Source organism: Molothrus aeneus, chromosome 4 (genome assembly GCF_037042795.1).
Source record: "Molothrus aeneus isolate 106 chromosome 4, BPBGC_Maene_1.0, whole genome shotgun sequence".
Classification (NCBI taxonomy): Eukaryota; Metazoa; Chordata; class Aves; order Passeriformes; family Icteridae; genus Molothrus; species Molothrus aeneus.
The window spans coordinates 61,319,316-61,332,839 of record NC_089649.1 but is presented as its reverse complement, the minus strand read 5'-3'; the positions used below and the strand labels follow the sequence as shown (position 1 = coordinate 61,332,839).

General features: G+C 39.1%; 1 protein-coding gene across 7 annotated transcripts in view; it reads left to right on the top strand.

The window, feature by feature from the left end:
* JAKMIP1 (janus kinase and microtubule interacting protein 1) overlaps positions 1-13,524 on the top strand; it is a 228,400-nt gene that overhangs the window by 187,819 nt on the left and 27,057 nt on the right. The window contains exon 14 of one of the 7 annotated variants that reach the window (XM_066548627.1): positions 7,349-7,469. The exons of the other annotated variants lie outside the window; for them this stretch is intronic. The gene's annotated coding sequence lies outside the window, so the exon portion shown is untranslated. The remainder of the gene's footprint in view (positions 1-7,348; positions 7,470-13,524) is intronic. 7 annotated transcript variants of the gene reach the window in all.

The window sequence follows — 13,524 nt, the reverse complement described above, 5'->3', positions numbered from 1 at the left end:
TATGAATTAGTACTTTTGAGCTTTCAGTTGAACAGAGGTTGTAGCAATACATTGTTTTGCATGTCTCAGCTGCATACTCTGGAAGCTTAATATTGGGGGCTTCTTCCCACTTCAGAATGACTGTTTTGGGACTAATTACCAATTCACAGAATTCTACAAAATATCTGACACTGCTTGTTGAATTCCTCCTTGATTATCAGTACTCATGGAGCTGTGGGATCCTTTGTATTTTTGGATTGCTGCACCTGAACCCAGTGTTATCTGTTAGTGCCCACACCATTAAAAAATCAACTTCTAATTTATTGCCTAATTTATAGGCCCACTTGATCGATCTATGACACAGTTGAACTCGTGTTCAATGATTAATGTGAAATAAAAGGTAGTGTTACATGGCCCAGTTAGATTAGATGCTCTTGATCTAGTCCTGTCAGTCAGCCACAGCTGTTAAACATTTTATGTCCTCACATAAAACTGTATTTGTGCTGCTGTCGGTTTTCTGGCTAAAAGATCATATTATAATTAAATAACTAGTGCTTATATAAGAGAATAGGTAATTATCCTTATATATAATCATAAATTTATAGGAGGACAGGCTTAAACAAATATTATTTTTACCACATAAAATGGTACAGAAATTTTTCAAAGGCATAAGAAAAAATTAGGAGTTCAGATTTCATTGCCTTTCTTTTAGGTGGTAACAAATGCCTCTTATGTCCTTGAAAATGCCCCCTAAAATATTGAATTTGATTATACATGCCCTACATAATCACTTAGGGTCAAAGATGAGGATTCTTTTTGATTTTTAAATTTAGGTTTTATTCAATGCAAATTTACAATTGAAGTATTTACCCTTTGGACAGTATAAATGAAACTAGCAGGAGAACCTCAGTGTGGTTTCACTGGGACTTGGTAGCATTCCCCTTTTTAAAACCTGGCAAGTGACAGGGCTGCTGAAGAGGCATTTCATCACCCTGGGCATCAGAAAGTGGCTTCAGATCCAACTGCTGCCAGGACAGTGTAGGCTTAATGGGAATTAAAAGATTCCACAGATCTTAAAGGAATGTTCTCATTAGGAAGGACACTTTTCTTCTCACCTTTCTTGTGTGTCAAGATCAATATCTCATCAGGGAAACCCTGAATACAGAGTATTTTGAACAAGCATATGATAAATAATACTCTTTTTACTATATTTGGGCTGCAGGAAAAATAATTTTCCTGGTGTAATGAGTGATAAGTAGAACAAAGATCATTTGGGAATAAAATGTAGCTGTTTGATCCATTTGATAATTTCCATCTGGATGGCATTTGCTTCCCTTAAAAGGGGAATGGGAGCTGCCTATTTCTAGGCAATCTGTTGAGTTTCTTTCACAGAAAAGGACAGTTTAGCTTTTCCTTCCATATGGACATGTATTATTACATTTACAAACATTTTGTTCATTTTTCTTTAGATCCTCTAAGAAGCCTTAATTCTTAGGTGGGCTGGGATATGGGTCAAATATTCTTGGTTTTGTTTTTTTTTCCAGAAATCAGTAAGAGAGTGGAAAGATTGCCATTATTCTGTATGGATAGGTACTAGTTAATTTATAAAACAAAAGAAGCCTTGCTTGTTGGAGCAGAAACCAAGTTAGCTGTAATGAGGCTGGAATTATCATTGTTCCTCTGGGCCTGACCATGCTGGGGGAATGGAAGTCTGCAAGCGTGACTCCAGGCAATTGTGGGATCCAAGTCATGACATCTTGCTCATAAATTTAGCAAGTTCCACCTCAGGATTCTCCCTCTGGAACAGTGAAATACTCTAAACATTGAGAGGATCATTATAATCGTAATGTCATCCTGGCTAACCAAAAGAAACTGTTGTCTTAGTACAATGAGGTGACAATGGTTAATGCTGTGGTTTTGCCACTGCCCTGGGACTACTGGATCTTGTGCATTTGTATAATTTTTTACTAACTTTTGATAAGATTTGTGTATTAGAGGCAAAACTTCAGAGCTGCTTCCCTTCAGCAGCCTGGGCAGGCAGACAGGTTTGTTCCCTGTTGGCCTGGCTGAGCACAGTCATTCCAGCAGGAATCCCTCCCTCCCAAAATGTCATGAGGTACCCAAGTGCAGTAAGCACATAGGCATTGATGCTTTTTCCTTGGAATACTTTTATTTGAAAAGTGATTCAGTTCTCTGCATCATGTTTTGTTTTGGACACATCAAGCAATTTCAACCTTTGGAAAAGTGTAGAAATCTCTTTCCAATATCTCTGCACATAAAAGCAGCAAGGAGCATTTGTAGTTTAAGAGGACAATCCCATTTTCTTCATGAAAAGCCAATGTGAAGGGTTTTTTTCCTTTGCCAAACCCATATGATGGAATCCTGCAGAAATGGGATATTTTGCCTGGAGCCAAGGAAAGGTGCAAAACTTAGGAAAAGGGTATGAATCAGTGCCTGGTGGTTTAGGCACTTCCTTCATCCTCTTCCTACTAGCAGGCCATGGATACTGTTTATTCTCTTTTTTGGTCTGCTGTGGCTGTGCCCAGATAGCTTGATTGCAGATTCACCACAGAACAGTTCAGAGTTAAAACAGCCTTTTTTTGCTGCCACTGATAATCATATGCCACTATCAGCAAAATTGCCACCTGTAATCAGATCTGTAAGAGCACAGATGGCTTCCAAATGCACTGATTCAGTACCAGAGCTGTGATTTTAGCAGCAATTGCTTCTTAGCATTTTGCACCTGGAATTTTACTAATTTTCATATTTATTAAACAGCTGTAAATTGAGACTTCCAGCTTGGAGGTACTTGTGATCTAAAGAAGTTTGAGAATGATTATACTCCCATTTCAACAGAGGCTTCCCCTGAATCAATTGAAGTTCAGTTAGGAGTTAGGGTCTGGTCCTCAGAGGATTTCAGTGCCTTGTCAGTCTAATATTAGTGAGTTATGGCTTTTGGATTTCAATTCTTGCCTTTTTTGTTTTTCCTTAATTTCCCTTGTCCTGTCTACTTGTTGGTGACCTGAAAGAGAGCAAGCTCTGCCTGCTTATATGGTGGACTTGAAGTGACTCCAGGCCATAAAACTCATGTTTGGGATATGCAATCCAAAACACAATTCCTAACTTCCAGAAAATCTGATTTTTTCCATGTTCTGACCTTTAGCAATCTGCACCAGTGAGCAGAGCCATGTCCCAGGCAGCTGGTGGGAAGGCTCTTGCCTCTTTCACAGTCTGCATCTGATGTGGGAAGGGGGGCCCTGGCAGACCTCACCCACCAGTGTCCCAAAAACAAGGTTTTCCCACTGAGGCGATACAGATCTTCTCTCTGCTAAAAAGTTTAGAAATTTCTTGTGGTTGGAAACAAAGGATTTAGCTGGAAACAAAGGATTCCATGTGGCTTGGCTGTCTGTCTCCTTCAAGGGTGTTCATAACTTTTGTGTGACAGGAGGTGATGAAAAAGAGTGTTGGTCAGGTTTCTGGTGACAGAGAGCCTCATTATTTATGTAATCCACAAACCACAGTGAAATCATGAAGGATTTAAGGTTAGTGGGCTGAGTTGGGTAGTTTCTTTCCTACTCATTTTAAAGGAGGTAAGGAGGGAGAGGAAAAAGATTTAAGAGAAGAAACAATGGAAACAAGAATCTGTCCAGAAGCGGAGAGTGGTGGAAAAAGAGATAAAGTTGTGTCAAGGCAGAAGCACTAAGAGATAAACAGGCAATGTGTCTTAGGAAGGACAAAATTTGCATGTCAATCCTTGTTTCTCAATTCTGATGGTTATGCTTTATAAATCATATAAGTACTTACTTCCATAATTGCACATTTAATTCTTCAATAAAACATAGTTAAAGCCAGAAACATGATTTCTGGTGAGAATATGAAAAACTTCCTTCAGGGGTGGAAGGCTTTATATAGTGCTAAATGACTTATATCAGAAAAAATTATAGGTACTGTAATTGCTTGTCTTTCTCCAAACTATTTCTTGCATTAAGCATTTTCAACAAAATAAGTGAAATAATATTCAGAGTTGTCCTGGTTTAGGGCAAATTTGGTAGAGAATTTCCAAAGGAGGGCCCCTCCAGAAAGCAAACCCACATGGCCCCTCTCCCCAGCTGGTTCGGGAAGGGTTTTCCTTGGGGAGAAGTGGAAAGAACCTGTTTATTTAACAGGCACAGCACCCCCAGCACACAAAATGAACAATACCAGATGACACCACTCTGAAAAAGATGACAAATTCAGAAAGTCTTTCTCGGAGGTGGTCACTCTGTTCTCAGTCCCTCTGGTGCTGGGGCAGCTGCTGCAGGCACAGGGTGCAAACTCTCGGTGTGTCCCAGGTCCCAGTCCGGAGCAGGTTCGAGATGGTTGAAAAAAGGAAAGGAGAAACAGTCCAGGAAGAAATTTGGACTGTTTAGCTAAACTAGCTAATGAGCAGAAGCAAGAGCAAGCAGAAGCGAGAGATAGAGCAAAGCAAAAGCAGCACTAAGTACTGCCCATCTCTGTGTCCCGCCAGGCTTGATAAGAAAACCCAAACTAAACCTTCACTCTTCAGAGCCAGTCTTAAAGGCACAGAACATAATATCCAGCATAAACAGAACACATGAATGGGGATACAAGCACCATAACATCACCCTTGGACAAGAGTGAACCCTGGTTCTGGATTGTCTTGTGTATATGCTGCTCACGTAATAATTAAAAGGGAGAAAACCAAGTTTTTATTAGATTTCTTAGAGAGACATTTGAAGAAGAAAATGTCATGTGATACATTAGGCTATTCAAAATGGGGAGAACAGGGGGAAGAGTGGAGCCTCCTTCTGTTCCCCAGAGTTTCAAGAATTCATGGCTGAGGCAGTCAATGTCAATATTTTTCATATGAAGTTCAGTCTCACCATGCTGGAGGCATTTGTCCCTCCACAGCAAATGGCCAGAATTGGAAATCCTCAGGTGGGTTGACCCAGATGGGAAAGCACATGTGCCTGGCTGGGCCCAGGTGCTGAAGGACATCTTGGGGGAGGGAGAGAGGGGGTCAGGATGAAGAAACAGATATTGTCTAGGCTGGAATTCCCATTCATTTTCTTTGGTCACCTATGGAAGTCCTATGACAACATGTTTGCAGCTGAGAGCCTTGTCATAAGATCAGCTGTGACAAATGCAACTCCTGGTTTCCCATAAAGAGAGCTGATGTTGGTTACTTCTATGTCATTTTCAGTTGCTGTTGTGGATTTCCTTTTTTTTTTTTTCTTCTGAAAGAATCTTTAAATGAGACAGAAGTAGTGTCTGGTTAGCTAACACAAGTTTAACAGCCAGCTGAAATTTCCTTCCTTTGCCAGAGCACTTAGAGCTCTCTTTGTGCACTCTAAGATTTTACCCAGAAAGATCATGACTTTTTCAGTCCTGGTGATGTGTAACAGTTGGATCTGGCTAATACCTCTGTCCTTAATGAGTTATTAAAGTGGGTAGCATAATTAAAATTTATTTTAGGCCTTTTTCAGATCTTTTAGTTATGAGACAACAGTGGCTACTGCTGCCAAAAGTGGTTTTGCTGTTGCTGAGTTGTGGCAGGACAGGGCTTGTGCACGTTGTGCCTGTGTGGTACCCCCACACCGGCAGGCACTGTGACATGAAAATCCTGTGAGCAAATAAGGTACAGCATTCAAATTGCTGTAAGGCATAATGTCCTAAAAACTGACTTCATTCTTACTTGCAAAGTTACTTCCTCATGTGTTTTGTAGGCATGTACTAGAGCACAAGTGGTGAAGTCAAATAGCCAGATTGTTGGGTTTTTTTCTTATGCTTAGAGAAAGGAAACTTGTGGATAGGATAGAAATATGTTTATTGTCAGAAAAGGAAGATCCATTAAAAATGAGCCAGCAGCTGAGAGCAGATGCTTTGGGGAAGAGATGGGGACAGACTGGTTCTCTCCAGGGCTTTCATCATTTTTTGCTCAAGGATTTCCTGGAGCAGAGTTGGTTTCTGTTTGTTCAGTGAACCTTGATGGATTTTAAGTTGTCAAGGCTCTCTTGAACCCATATAAACTTTTTCTCTTAGCAGTATTCCATGGGAAGGAGTCCCACCATTTAGTTACATGTTAAGAACCACTTTGTTAGGAACTTGCTACCAGTCAGTCCATCCCAGATCTTGTCATTCCTGGTTTCCTTCTCCACTTAGGTATGGTCTTACCCAAGTATCCGTCTTCACTATAAAGTTTGCACAAGAATCTATCTAGCAAATGTCTTAATTCTCTCTTAGCTTTTGGAACCAAAGCTATTTCATGTCATGTATAAGGTAAAAATTTTTGAGAAGTTCTAGAACCTCTCTCCTCCAAGATTACAGTCCTTATTGTAAATGGAGTTTACTTTTTCTTTTTTTTTTTTTTTTAAAGAGAGAGTACTCACTGGGCCAATTCCAGACCACAGGAAAATTTTGGAGGTATAACTAATACTGTAACCTGTGTTCCTTGTCACAGGAACGTAGGATAAGTATTGAGATGGTGAACTAAATTACAAAATAAACTGGTTTTTTTTCTTAATTCAGTTAAGTACTTCTGTTTGATGTACTATTTTGCACTCTAGAAATCCTCAGTATCAAGTATTGTCTTCTGTTACTACAGTCCAGGCCAAAGTAAACAGAAAAACAGAATGAGTCTTTTCTTGTGAACCCTTTGGAGCTGTTTACGCACAATTAACATCTCCAGGCTTCCTCTTGCCTTTTCACTTGCTACCCATTCTGATAGAACTTTTAAAGCCAAAGTCTTAATGTCATTAAATCACATTTCTACCCCAAATTCTCACTTGTTCTATTGTTGAATATTAAGAAAGACAGTCAGCCTTTTCTGCTTGAAGTGTTGTGTTTCTCACATTACTGCCTTGTGAATTTCACAGCTATTTATTTCAGATATTGCCTTTTTTATTCCATCCCATTCTATTACACCTGCTTCTTTTCATTCACTATTTTGTCTGTTTAGTCCACTTTTATTAAATAATTGTACCACCACATATTTTAATGCAAATTTTATCCAGACTGCCTAGCTAATGCTAAAGATAGTGACTGAGATGAGTAATGTTTTGCTAATCTCCAAAATATAGAATGAACAGGAAAAAATCACAGTGTTGATCAGGAGTGGTTGTCCCTGTTGAACCAAAGCATTTAAAGCATTATCTGAAACTGCATTGTAACTGGAAAGCTGTATTGGCCAGGGGGGTAACAATTGACTTAATAGCACCAACTCAGATGAAATGTGCTGAACTGGGGACACTGTTAAATTGACTTTTCTCACTGAAACCAAAGCTCCAGTGCCTGCTTTTACACTGTGTCAGTGATTGAAAAAGCTAATGAAAACACTCTTCTTGCTGTATGATTTTTGTTTTCTCTCCAGGGATGAGTTTACCAGTTGGTTCAGTCTGTTTTATTTAACAGTGGAGAGAGGCATCCTGATGTTCAGTTCAGAGATGAGGATGAACTAGGATGTTGCAGTAACTTACAATGCAGAATGCAAGGTAGGCTCAATAAAAATAAACATTTAAAGTTTAATCTCAACAGCAAATAAGTTTTATTTAAATTTCATGCTTTTTTTTTCTTAGTTTCATTTACATAGAGAAAACCTTCTATGCTAATTTTTAGGAGTGTTAAATTTCAAATAAGCACATTGATCTTGAAACACTCAATAAAGTCAATAGAACCATTTCTGGTGACAAATGCACATCTGTCATTTTTTGCACAATGGTCACTGACATATAATCTATTCTGTTGCCTTACCAAAAAAAAAATAAAGCCAGCAAACTAAGTAGAAATATATGTCATCATAATAGTTTTAAAATAAACTATTTAAAATTGGTCTTAATGTAATTATTATATTTTTAGCTGAAATACCATGTTTATTTATATTTCCTATTCATTTTAGAAGGCTGAGTTTCTTGCTCTCATTGGTTCTGGTCCCTCATTTGGACTTGGCCAGTACTTGGGTTGTGCTGTGTTGCTGAGTCAGCCAGTTTGTGTAAACCATTTTCCTGCCTCTCTGAGCTGTGTAAGGCTTGCTTTGATTGCATTCAAGATCCACACAGTCTCAACCTAGCACACTTCACCATGCCCTTGAAATACAGCAGCTTTATCCTTTTCTGAGGTACAGAGAGATTAAGTCCAAAGTCATGCACAGTGTGTAGCAAAACAGGATATCAAAATCTGGTCTAAATCCAAGGGCAGTGTACTAAGCAATGGATCCTTTTACACCAAGAAGGAAGAGTTTACACATTTTTACTCAATACAAATAAATGTTTGAAAAGCTGAGATGTAATTTTAATGGGAGATTGATTTATGTATTAACTAAATACTTAAGAACTTATGTCTGGAGAAAGGTGACTTGAGGGGACCTTGTCACTCTCTACACCTGCCTGAAAGAAGGTTGTAGACAGGTGAGGGATGGCCTCTTCTCCTGGGTAACAAGTGACAAGAGGAGGGGAATGGTCTCAAAGTTGCACCAGAGGAGGTTTAGATTGGATATAAGGAAAAATTTCTACACAGAAAGGGTTGTCAAGGATATGCTGCTCTGGGAAGTGGTGGAGTCTGAAGGTATTTTAAAGATATGTGGATGTGACACTTAGCAGCATGGTTTGTTTGCTGGTGGACTTGGCAGTGCTGGGTTAAGAGTTGAACTTCATGGTCTTGAAGTTCTTTTCCAAGCTAAACGATTCTGTGATTCTGAATAGATATAGTGCTTGTGAAAGGTCCCATCTGATTCCCTGGGACATGCAGGAGTCCTATATTCATTAACAGACACAATAATTTGCACTGATCTAGCCACTGAAAGCTTGTGTGGACTTGAAAGAGATTACTTTCTACAAAAATGAGAGTTCACAATCTGTGTTCTGATCCTTTGCTTGCCTGAATGCTTAGATCACTGTTCATGGAGGAAACATGTTACTGGATTCCTCATGAGATTCCAGGCACTTACCTGCTGCTCCATCTTCCCCTTTCACAAATCAGAGTTTTCTCTCTTCCAGTGTTTCCTCTGTCTGCCCCATATGCCCCTTCCACATTTCACTCCCTCTGGAGACCTGCAATGCTGTTAACCATTTTTCACAGCTCCTGGCAACTGGCTGGACAGGAGACAGTGGTTGCTGCAGCTCACTTGGGTCTCAGTATGTGCTCATTTTAACCAACACATCTGTGCTGACTTAGTCAGGATCGCTTGACTCTCTTTCTGTTATGAAAATTCAAATAACTTCCTGATTAATTATTGAAAATGCATTCTAATATCAATATAGAAATTTAATACATTCTCCTCTTTATTCTGTTTTGGTATAGATGCAGTATTAAGGGTATACAGAGTTATCTACTGTTATCTCTAGTTTAAAATTATGTACTCTTTGCAATTCTTCAACATCTTCCTCTGCACATTAATTTTAAATATGTGTCTTTGCTGCCCCTGCCATTACTCTAAACACAGTCCCCATGAGTGTAACACCACTGCTCCTAGTCATCCTGTTATTTGGATTTATGCCAGTGTTATCTGAAAGGACTTAGGAACTTTCAAAGGGATGTTGTTTCCATCTTCTTATCAAGGCCTTGGTCCTGTGTCATTAATTATAATAGTAGTCCCATTTTCTTTATTGTTATGCAATGGTATGTGGTATTCATACAATGATTTGTGGGTTAAGATGTCAGCATAGACACGTGCATTTAGGAACAGATCTTTAGGCTGTTTAAATTGTTTTTGTTCCAACAGACTAAGATAGTAGTTGAAGAATATTTTTGCTCACAGTTGCTATATGTCTGTATCCAGTTTTTTTGGTCAATGTTTATACTGTGGCACTCGGAGAATTTTTTGCAAACAGAAATTTCATTTTCATGGCTGAAGCCCTTGCTCAGCACCAACTAAGAGCTGATTCCTTGAGCAGTCCTTTTGAAATCCACTGCTTCCTGATGATTAAGTTGCACTTTGCCATACAAAGCTGAAATTAAATCCAAATGATCCAAATTAGCTGTATGGACTGAAGATGTACACACCAACTTGAAAGAGAATTGGGTATATCTGCACAGCCCCAAACAGGGGGGAGCTGGCATGAATGTGTGTCACTTCATTTATGCAGTGAACACTGGGTCAAGCTGGAGAGATTCCTTTGGCTTTCTGTAGCACAGGTACAGGCAGACCAATCTAGTAGCTTCCTGTGAAAGCCTGGAAATGTATCTTTGGTTTGAATTAGCCTGAGTTACCTGAATGCTAAAGATGTTTAATTATTTAAAGATGCTTAAGCAAGTCAGTTACCTAAATATGTATGTGGGGAGGAGGGGAAGAGTAATGACTATAGAATTTGGTCTAATATACCTAGCCTGGCTTTTTCAATTTTTACATATATATTACTGCCTTTGTTTACATATATATTACTTACTTTATAGCCTTCCTGCAGTAATTGGTGGATGTGAATCAGAGGATAAGCTTGAAACCAGATATTAGAAATCTTTAATAGGACCATTTCTAGTCAGCCATGTGAGTACCACAGCTGTGCTAGGGTCAGAGAGACTGTTATGTTTGTCTCCAAGTCTGACAGAAGATCTACTTGCCCTTGAGTCCATCTAATCAAATCATAACAAAGTAAGTGCTATGAAACATAGATCACCCTTTAATAACCAGCTACAGCTTCATGACTAACAAAGGTAGCAATCTATCCTATATTAAATCATACAAACATGTGCTTTTCACATCCCCTTTTTAACTGTTTTGTTTTCTGCTATGGTTCTATCCAAATGAGGAACTGGGGAAGTCTGCCATGAGTTCAGCAAGTCTAAGGTAACCCAAGTCTTTGCTGAAAGACCTTATTTATTCTATTAATGTTTAATCTGGAGCAACCACTGACCAGCATAATTTGCTAGAGATGGGTAAGCTGCTCCCTGAACACCTCTAATGCTCTCATGTTTTTCCACTTTTTAGAAGGAATGTAAACAAATAAACACCAAATACTGACCTGTGGAAAAAAAGGTGTGAAACAAGCCAAGAGTACTTGGTATTGCACATAAATAAATAAATAAATTTTCCTGTCTGTTTTTCTGAAATTCCTCTGGGGGCTCATCAGTGCCTCTGAGCTGGTTGGCTGCTCAGGGGCTCTCCTGGCATGCTGAGGTGGTTCCCAGCACACAGAATGTGATGTGCCTTCTCAGGCACACATTATCTTCTGTTGGGATTTGTGGTTGTCCCCCCAGTGAGCCCCTGCAGACACCAAGTTACTCACCCTGAGCAGTGGGATGAGGCTCAGTGGGGTTGTACTTGGGTGGTATTGCTCCTGCTCAGCCTTATCCATCTTTTATGGATATGGGCTCTGAATGCTGAGGCAGCTTCTGAGTCTGTTACAGCAGCTCTTTAAGAGCACGTTTGCAGTTATTACTCTAAGTTCACCAAGATTTCTCTGAGCTAGAGTTAACTCTGAATATTATTTGAAACAAATTCTTTGAAACAAAATATCTGTGCTGCTTTGCGTGTGTCCTTTATCCTGGAATTATTTGATTCAGTCTGTGATCTAAAAATGCTCATTTGACCCTTTGTTTCTCATGTCAACACCCTGCATCTGTCCTTGGAAATTCAGTACCTTCTTCCACTGCAGATACTGGTTCCTTTCTCTGTCAGCTGTATGTGGGGGTGATACAAGTATGAGAAAAAATAGGAAAAACTGTGTAGCTGTGTGGCAAATGGGTTTATCTTGTCCTTTTGCCCCCAGTCCATCTGATCTCTGCTGCAGGGGTCTCTTCTAGCACCCCACACCAGTGACCTAGGAGCTGCCAATAAAAATTACAACAGGCAAGATCATTTCTTTCTGTGCCATGTGAAATTCTCACAGATAGTAATTGCTCCCCTGCAGGTGCTGTGAGGGGAGTAGGATTGTCTCAGGGGCTGTTAAATACATGCATTTTTATGTCAAAGATATTATAGTATTCTCTCCCACAGGAAAGAGAGAACTTTTTTCAATGCCATTAACACCTAGTTCCCTAAAATATTGAAATCATAGACTTGAAACCATGATAATGTTTGGCATGAAATAACTAATTAAATTTATAAACAATTTATTGACTTTCAGTGAGGTCTTTCTCAGTGGCCCAGATGTCAAAGCATAGTGCAGTGAAGTACTTTGCCAAAAATATATTTCAAAAATTTCTAAAGAAGAAAATAAAATCTTTAAATGGTAAAATCTTAAGAGAACCTGCATTACTCACAAGTGTTCTGACACTCTTGTGTTACAGATTAAAAGAAAACTCAGTGCAATTCCTTTCTCATTTCATATACCATATATTACATATATATATGTACTATGTAGCACACTAACTACTGCAATCTCTGCTGCTACAATCAAGTAAAAGTTTCAGGGTAAAGGATTAGTGCACATTTACTAGCTTGGTCTAGCATTGTATCAGAAAAATTTGCACAGCAACTTCTATTGCTAAAAAGGCTGTACAAAACTCATTTATTTTGCCATTAACATTTCTTCTCTTTCCAGGCTGCCTTAGAAGGCTCAGTCTCTCTGTGTCCATTTCAAATTGGTGTTCAGATTGCTGGTGTTTCTGGCTTGCTGCATGAGAAGACAAATGTCCAGTGCAGTTGTAGGAGAGCAGCCCCATGATTTGAAGTTGTTTTGCTCTGAAAAGCACTAGCCTGTCACCAGCTCTTGTAAGGCAGCAGTTTTGCTCTTCATGGGAAAGTTAATGTCAATGTTTATCCCCACAACGTCTCTGTGCTGAGCCCACGCTATTGTCTTTGTGGCAAAAGCTTCTTTAATTTAAATATGGGCATATTCTAATACAGAGACACTTTTATGCCAGAGAACCTGTAAAGGGTCAGTATTACATCAATTTATTGGTTATTCAGCAGAAATGCACAAAGTATTTTAGTGCTTTTTTTTAACTGAAGCATCTGTTTGTGATTGCTGAGTAGATATCATGTATCAGAGAAGAGCAGAGTTTCAGTTCCTCATTAAAACCAAATTGCAAGTGACAGCAGATGGAGTAGGAGCTGGGATTAATTGTTAAGGAAAGTGAGAGCTGAGGGTGTTTTGTTTCAGTTTTAAGAATCAAACTTCCTGCCCTAGTTAACTCTGAGATATTTGGATTTGATACAGATTGATAAGGAGATTACTGTAGCTGGGAGACAAAGAGCAACCTCAGATCACCTGTTTAGGACTTGATTTTATTCACTCTAACATGAAAAAAATGTTAGTAGGGACACAGTGAAAGAGTACTCAGCTATGGCAAAGTTTGCTTTGAGGATTTAATAAAACTAGTATACAAGGACTTATGGGCTAGAAGTACAGGGAATTCAAAGTTTGGAGGATCTTCTGAAGCTTGATTAAGAAAGTTAAAATTTCTCTTACTGAAGAAAGTAAGAGGCAGACGTTATGTCTTGGTGAAGAGTGAAGAAAAATGCTGGCCTGGTAGAGAGGGTCTCTGATAAAAATATTTAAATTAGATTTTCTATGGTAACCTACATACCTTTAAAGGCAGGTTCCTGCACTGCATGAAGGAAAAGAGTTTCTCACCAAGAATGTGTGTTCTGCAAGGTGTGACAGCTGAGTT